The sequence below is a fragment of the Mytilus californianus genome, unplaced genomic scaffold (assembly GCF_021869535.1).
Source record: "Mytilus californianus isolate M0D057914Y unplaced genomic scaffold, xbMytCali1.0.p SCAF_12, whole genome shotgun sequence".
Taxonomy (NCBI): Eukaryota; Metazoa; Mollusca; class Bivalvia; order Mytilida; family Mytilidae; genus Mytilus; species Mytilus californianus.
The window spans coordinates 64,253,122-64,262,494 of NW_026262604.1; positions in this window are offsets into that span (position 1 = coordinate 64,253,122).

Below are 9,373 nucleotides of genomic sequence, written 5' to 3' on the forward strand. Positions count from 1 at the left end.
TTCTTTATAAATTGTTGGCCTTCAAAAATTCGGTTTTGAGCGTTCCTGATAAAAAATTGAAAACAACACGTTTAATAATTTCATGCGTCCGAAGCGCTTTTCTGGATTTACCTTCATCAGGAACGCTCAATGCCAAACATTTGAAATCCGAGGGATGTATAAGTACCGAAACAGTTGAAGAGCTATATGACAAAAATACCTAAAAAATAGCCAAATTCATCTAAGGTCAACTTTGTCTGAGGGAGTTCCAGAAAAGCGCTTCAGACGCATGCAATTTTTGACGTTTTGTTTTCATTTTTTATCGATTGCATGACAATCATATATTGCCTTGTATCATTGATTTCAGTTATAAGTATTGGTACAGTAGGAAAAATGAATTCAATGAACGTTGTGCTAGCCTCGAATGTGGGTGGTTGTTGATATCTTTTTTACGCTGAATTTAAGAGTAAGACCAAATATTAGTAGCTTGGAGCCAGGATACTATTATAAAGTATCTACATAAACTCACCATACATGTGTAGATAGATACCAGGATGTAAACTTTGTATTTGCGCCAGACGCGCGTTTCGTCTACAAAAGACGTAACAGTGACGCTCGAATCAAATTTATCTAAAAAGGCCAAATAAAGTAAACGTTAACATCAAACTCATCGTTCTGGTTTTGTAAAAGCTGAACACATTCATATCATATAAACGTATACCATTAACATTATTTTCAGCCTGCATACTTATGTAATAGTTGCTGCTGTACATTAAGCGCTCATCTATCCATTTGTAGGTGTTGGCATTTTGAAAATTGAAATTAATTTTTAAAAGTTTATATCAGCGATAAATGGTAATCTATTTGGAAATCCGAAATATAAATATTGTCACTAAGGTGACACTATATTTGACCTCACAAAATAATTCAGTGACAAATATTTCATGCATGTTCAGGACGATAACAAATTAGCAATAAATACAACAGGAAGGGATTGTGCTTGATATTCATATGATGAATACATAAACTTTCAATTAGTTTAATTGAGGTCTGGAGCTGGCATGTCAGTACCTGCTAGTAGTCCTTTGTTAATTTACATATCATTGTCATTTTGATTAGTTTCTTTTGCTTCCTATTCTGACGTAGGACATGGACTTCTTGTTAAGTGCGTTTTACTGTGCGTATTGCTGTGTGTTTGTTTTTTCTACATTGGCTAGAGTTACAATGTATAGGGGAGGGTTGAGATCTCACAAAACATGTTTAACCCCGCCCATTTGTGCGCCTGTCCCAATACATGGGCCTCTGGCATTTTTAGTCTTGTATGATTTTAATTTAAGTTCATTGTTATATTTCGGAGTTTAATATGACATCCATTGTCACTGAACTAGTACACATTTTTGTCTAGGGCTAGCTGAAACACGCCTATCAAAACGTTCATTGCGACACCATAAATTCAGTATTCCTTCTGTATCAATACTTGTGTATTTCTATGTTGTGATGTTACACTATTGTTTAAGATAAGTTTTTGACCTATAATGGTTTACTTTTATAAATTGTGACTTGGATGGAGAGTTGTCTCATTGGCACTCATACCACATCTTCTTATATCTATTGGAACTGAAATTAATCATAAAAGGCAATATATTATCGTCATGCAATCGATAAAAAATGAAAACAAAAGGTTAAAAATTGCATGTGACCGAAGCGCTTTTTCTGGATCTACCTTCATCAGGAACGCTCAAAATTCGAATAATACTATTTGGCTTACTGCGAGTTGGTCAGTTTTCACTGTTACTCCCAAATGTTGGGCGCTGGGGACACCAAATATAAGAGATTTTTTTAAAAAAGTAAATCAACTTGTTTGATGCCGGTTTAAATAGGTTTAAACATTTTTTTAATAGATGCACAACATTAAAAATTTCAGGATACTGTGATGTCTAATATGATTTATAAAAATCCGAATTCTTATTTTAATTATTTTGGATGTAATTAAAACTGATTTGATATACTTCGTGCTTTTTATTCCTAACTAAGAATGATCATAATCAGAGCCGTGTTTACAACTCCCCCTCTTTTCGCCCCTTTTCTATTTTTGATATTTTAATCAAAAATTGAAAAAAATCAAACTTTCAAAAAGCGAAATAATCAAAACTGCACGTTAAGTTTAGTACTTTTAAAGTTTGATATATAAATATTCAAACTATCAAATTTAAAAACGATATTTAGAATTTTAAAATTTAAATTATTTGGTGAAAATTTCAAAATTTCAAAACTTTTAAAAAAATTGGAATTTTGATATTTTACAACTTTGATCAAAATTTCAAAAATCTATTTTTTGATAAGTGTTACACGGACAAAATTAAATGAAATGAAAAGTTACTGATACTTAAAAGTTAATGTATAAAATAAAACCAGAGGCAGACAGTTGTAAGCGGTGAAAAATTGGATAACACAATAAAAATTTCTCAAAAGCAGAGAATTTATTTCAAAACAATACGCACGGCTCTGCATATGATCATTCTAACCTAGGAATAGAAAGCACGAAATACATCAAATCATTTTTAATTGCGAAATAAATAATTTAAAGAAGAAGTCGTTTATTTTTAAAAAAACAATTTGAACATCACATGAGATAACAGTATCCTGAAGTTTTTAAGGTTGTGCATCTATTAAAAAAAATTAAACCTACTAAACCGGCATCAAACAAGTTGATTTACGTTTAAAAAAATCTCTAACATAAGCTTTATAGCGTATCAGATAAATAATTCAGAACTGTTTGGTTTTCCCAGCGCCCACCATTTAGGAGTAACAGTGAAATTACTAAATTACAGGCTCCTGACTTGGGATAGGCACATACATACAGAATGTGGCGGGGTTAAACATGTTAGCGGGATCCCAACACCCCCCCCCCCCCCCCCTCCCTAACCTGGAACAGTGGTGTAACATTACAACATAAGGACGAACTATAAAAATCAGTTGAAAAAAGGCTTAACTCATCAGATGGATACAAATAGAAATGCTACACAGAGTGGATGTGGCCGGGTACTTGTATATCCCATCAACAAAAAGACACTACGTACAGATCTGAGAGTACTCGCAGTTACTGACAGCTAGTTCAAAGCCACTAACAACAAATAAAAAAAATCATGCATCTAAGACTAACCTATCAATAAGTACACATCCAACATCCAATGAATTTAGTATAAAGACGTCATAAACGGTCAGAGAAAAAACTGACCTTGTGCAATACCAAGATACAAGTATCGACAGATTGTAGATCCATGAATGTGTATAATTATGTATATAACAGTAATATTTAGTTTGCTTTTAATTTACTGATAACAAAATCAATATTAATACCAATAAAAACAATATTCAATGATCTCATTACAGTGTTGAATTGGTAACCTTTTAGAAAAAGTTTATTTAAAGGATTGATAAGTTTACAAGTATCGTTTCTTAATTTCCGGGCACGGTAAACAACATTTCCGTAAAAATGAGGATGTGCTATCCCGTTTAAAATAAGTTTTCTACAGGTACAACCAAACTTCAAAACCAAATCTTTATATTTATGGAAGAATTAAGTAAAGGTTTTAAGTAATTTGTAGTAACGAAATCCCTGGCTTAATAATTTACCAGTAATACATAGATTGCGTTCGTTAAAATCAAAAACGTCACAACAGTCACGGGCATAGCGAACTAGTTGTGAAATATAAACACCGTGAGATGAAATATAAACACCTTAGACTTCTTACTTTCTGCAATCATGTCGGCAGATGAAATCATTGCATGTACATTTTGAACGATCATCTTTATCATTTTAATCAACTATTTTGGTTCTTTATAATTGTTGGCCTACAAATATTCGGCTTTGAGCGTTCCTGATGAAGGTAGATCCAGAAATTTAAGCGCTTCGGACGCATGCAATTTTTAACGTTTTGTTTTCATTTTTTATCGATTGCATGACAATCATATATTGCCTTGTATCATTGATTTCAGTTCTAAGTATTGGTACGGTAGGAATACTGAATTCATGGTGTCGCAATGAACGTTGTGCTAGCCTCGAATGTGGGAGGTTGTTGATATCTTTTTTTACGCTGAATTTAAGAGTAAGATCAAATATTAGTAGCTTGGAGCCAGGATACTGTTATAAGGTATCTACATAAACTCATCATAGATAGATACCAGGATGTAAATTTTGTAACTGCGCCAGACGCGCGTTTCGTCTACAAAAGACTCATCAGTGACGCTCGAATCAATTTAAGTAAAAAAGGCCAACAAAGTCAAATAAAATTAAAAAGGCCAAATAAAGTAAACGTTAACATCAAACTCATCGTTCTGGTTTTGTAAAAGCTGAACACATTCATATCATATAAACGTATACCATTAACATTTTTTTCAGCCTGCATATTTATGTAATAGTTGCCGCTGTACATTAAGCGTCCATCTATCCATTTGTAGGTGTCGGCATTTTGAAAATTGAAATTAATTTTTAAAAGTTTATATCAGCGATAAAAGGTAATCTATTTGGGAATTCGAAATATAAATATTGTCACTAAGGTGACACTATATTTGACTTGGATACTTCCCGAGGGGCTTCAATAATGGTACATGTTTCCAGGTGCGGATCAATGAATTTGAAAAGGTGGGGGCCTAGTCAGGGAACGACCATTTTACTTCAAAGGGGGGTATGTTTTTTTCCTAAAAAAAATTCTGATCCCCAATTTGATGAAAAAAAGTATTCTGTAAAAGCTTAATAAAATTGATCGCGCTGAGCGCGAAAAAAAATCTCACATCGACAAAACAACCATACCTCCACTTTTGAACGTTTGGACTGATGCTTGTAAAAAGTATATGCATTTATCATATACGTAGCTGCATTAGGGGTCCTAAATCTGTCACTGTTTTTAAATAGCAAATAAAAGGACACGGGATTTTTTTGTATTAAGGGATTGTCCGTATTTGTTATTTGTGCATTTTTAAGTTATCGTACAACAATCAACTGAGCAAAGTAAAAGAACACAGGTACGTCAGAATGGGGCTGGTAAAGAGAGTGCCACGCTGTCTGCATGATGGATTTTTCCATTTTTGGCCATATACCAATGTTGCTCTCGAAAAACCAGGACAATGTAAAATGCTGAATTTTAAGTAAAGCATTCACCTACGGAACGCTGAAAACTTAATATTTGAAAGTCAAGTAAATATAAGAACCGAAACAATTGAAGAGGCCAAAGTGAATTAAAACATATCAAAATCTATCTAAGGGCTGCTTTGCCCGAGGGAGTTGAAACCTAAGTTTCTTTGTAATTTGTATGTAAACGACCTATTTTAAATGACCGATTGTTGGTTGCCAGTGGCAAATATTTCATGCATGTTCAGGACGATAACAAATTAGCAATAAATACAACAGGGAGGGATTGTGTTTGATATTCATATGATGAATACATAAACTTTCAATTAGTTTAATTGAGGTCTGGAGCTGGCATGTCAGTAACTGCTAGTAGTCCTTTGTTAATTTATGTATCATTGTCATTTTGATTAGTTTCGTTTGTTTCCTATTCTGACATAGGACTCAGACTTCTTTTAAAGTGCGTTTCACTGTGCGTATTGCTGTGTGTTTGTTTTTCTACATTGGCTAGAGGCATAGGATGAGGGTTGAGATCTCACAAAACATGTTTAACCCAGCTGCATTTGTGCGCCTGTCCAACGTCAGGAGCCTCTGGCCTTTTTAGTCTTGTATGATTTTAATTTTAGTTCATTGTTATATTTCGGAGTTTAGTATGACGTCCATTATCACTGAACTAGTACACTTTTTTGTCTAGGGGCAAGCTGGAGCACGCCTAGCACAAAGTTCATTGCTACACAAAAAAATCAGTATTCCTTCCGTATCGATACTTGGAACTGAAATCAATAATAAAAGGCAATATATTATCGTCATGCAATCGATAAAAAATAAAAACAAAACGTTAAAAATTGCATTCGACCGACGCGTTTTTTCTTGATCTACCTTCATCAGGAACGCTCAAAAGTCGAATAATACTAGTTTGCCTACTGAGAGTTAGTCAGTTTTCACTTTTACTCCTAACTGTTGGGCGCTGGGGAAACCAAATAGCTCTGAATAATTTATCTCAAACGCTAAGCTTATATTAGAGATTTTTTTTTTAAATAAATCAACTTGTTTGATGCTGGTTTAAATAGGTTTTTACATTTTTTTAATAGATGCACAAACTTAAAAAAAATCAGGATACTGTTATCTCATGTGATGTCTAATATGTTTTATAAAAAAAACGACTTCTTCTTTCAATTATTTATTTTGTAATTAAAATTATTTGATATATTTTGTGCTTTTTATTCCTAACTAAGAATGATCATTATCAGAGCCGTGTTTACAGGTACCCCTCTTTTCGCACCTTTTTTATTTTTGATATCTTAATCAAAAATTTTTAAAAATCCAAATTTCAAAAAGTGAAATAATCAAAACTGCACGTTAAGTTTAGTACTTTTAAAGTTTGATCAAAAATCTAAACTATCAAATTTAAAAACGATATTTAGAATTTTAAAATTTTAATCATTTGGTGAAAATTTCAAAACTTTGTAAAAATTTGGAATTTTGATATTTTAAAACTTTGATAAAAATTCTAAAAATCTTAAATTTGAAAACTTTTTAAAACTTTGAATTGATAAGTGTTACACGGACCTCATCCATGCAATTACTTTGTACACAAAAAGTGTGTACTATGAAACCTTGTGAAGGGAAATTAAAGCAACTTGGTGATAATTTTTTAAACTTTCTTAAGGAAGCTGATCTATTTCGTCATGAATTGATTGATTTATTGATTATTGGTTGCTTAATGTCCTGGAGCAAATATTTCATGCATGTTCAGGACGATGTCATGAATTGAAAAATTATGTCTGAAGATATTGTGCCACCTATATATATATAAAAACATATTCTGATAAATCTTTTAGTTTTTACTTTGAAATGATAATAAAAAAAAAACACAAAACCTATAATCTCTGATCTATTGGTATTTGCTTTTTAATGCCTATCTGCTAAACTATATCTATGGGGACAATCTATCTATATGTTTCAAATTTATTATAGCTTTAGTTTTACTGTGAAATTAAAAAATATTTTCAAAACATGTAAAGCTTCCGCTGCAATTTAATTATTGCCTGCTTTTGGTCAATTTATTTGTTCATCTTACCATGTAAAAAGAACATGATTTTTTTTATTAGTTGTTAGTGGCTTTGAACTAGCTGTCAGTAACTGCGAGTACTCTCAGATCTGTACTTAGTGTCTTTTTGTTGTTTGGATGTACAAGTACCCGGCCACGTCCACTTGTATTTGTAGTATTTGTATTTTTATCCATCTGATGAGTTAAGCCTCTTTCAACTGATATTTATAGTTCGTTCTTATGTTGTACTGTAACACCACTGTCCCAGGTTAGGGGGAGGGTTGGGATCCCGCTAACATGTTTAACCCCGCCACATTCTGTATGTATGTGCCTGTCCCAAGTCAGGAGCTTGTAATTCAGTGGTTGTCGTATGTTTATGTGTTACATATTTGTTTTCGTTCATTTTTATGGCCCCGACAACAAAAGTTGTCGGGGCCATATAGTCTTACCCTTGTCCGTCATTCCGTCATTCTGTCTTTCCGTCTTTTCGTCATTCTGTCATTCCGTCATTCCGCAACAAACCATTATACGGACTTTTTTTCTAAACGCCTTCAGATATTGGGCTGATTTTTGGTATGTGAGTTAACCATGATGAATTACAGATCAAGTTCAAGTTTCGTTCCGCTCTGCTAATTTTTGCCGAAATTACGGGCTTTGGACTTTGATAGATTGTTGAAAATCACAGTTATACGGACTTTCATTCTAAACGCCTTCAGATTTTGCGCTGATTTTTGGTATGTGAGGTTAACACGATGAGTTACAGATCAAGTTTAAGTTTCGTTCTGCTCTGCTAATTTTTGGCCGAAATTACGGGTTTTGGACTTTGAAAATTGTTGAAAATCACAGTTATACAGACTTTTTTCTACACGCCTTCAGATTTTGCGCTGATTTTTGGTATGTGAGGTAACCATGATGAGTTACAGATCAAGTTTAAGTTTCGTTCCGCTCTGCTAACTTTTGCCGAAATTACGGGCTTTGGACTTTGATTAATTGTTGAAAATCACAGTTATACGGACTTTTTTTATTGGGCTAATTTTTGGTATGTAAGGTAACCATGATGAGTTACAGATCAAGTTTAAGTTTCATTTCGTTTGAAATTTAATAACTAATTGATCAAGGAAATTTTTCATCAAACTAGTATTGGTCTTGAGAGCTGGATACTATCCATGCATGTTTGTGTCCACATGTGTTGTTGAAATTGCAGATTTTAAAACTGAGACGGGGCCATTCGTGTCGTTTCGACACATCTAGTTTGTACATAAATTAGGCCGTTAGTTTTCTCGTTTGAATTGTTTTATATTGTCATTTCAGGGCCTTTTATAGCTGACGTTGGCTGTGCGGTATGGGCTTTGCTCATTGTTGAAGGCCGTACGGTGACCTATAGTTGTTAATTTCTGTGTCATTTGGTCTCTTGTGGAGAGTTGTCTCATTGGCAATCATACCACATCTTTTTTATATTAAGTAAAACACCGCTGTATATCAATATACATACTTACACCAGCAGCTACCATCTTTTCATTCTGGAGTCAAGGGCCTTTTGAAATCACATATTTTACAATGATACTAGTGAGTAGTTTTACAAAACTTCGTTAATAAGCTCCGTTTTACAAACACCTGTGATACAAGTAGTCAGCCAAAATAAACTATCAATAGACCAATTTAAAGATTACTCGAGTTGTAAATATGTGCTAAATTGGATAGTCTATGAAAAGATATATATACTATGAAATTAAGAGCTCGGGGCAAGCCCCTCGCTCTAAATTTCATAGTATATACCTTTTCATAGACTAACCTAGACGTAATCGATTTAACGTCTAGTTGACGCCATGGGTTTTACTACTTGAATATATATAGGAAAGTCCACTGATGAACATATTTCTACACCGAAGTCAAACATTGTGGTTACCATGAGTAAACAATGTTAGACAAACAACATGGTCAAAAGAAAGGAAAAATGACGACAGAGTAAACAATGTCAGACAAACCACATGGTCAAAAGAAAGGAAAATTGACGGCAAAGTAAACAATGTCAGATAAACAACATGATCAAAAGAAAGGAAAATTGACGGCAAAGTAAACAATGTCAGATAAACCACATGGTCAAAAGAAAGGAAAAATGACGACAAAGTAAACAATGTCAGATAAACAACATGATCAAAAGAAAGGAAAAATGACGACAGAGTAAACAATGTCAGACAAACCACATGGTCAAAAGA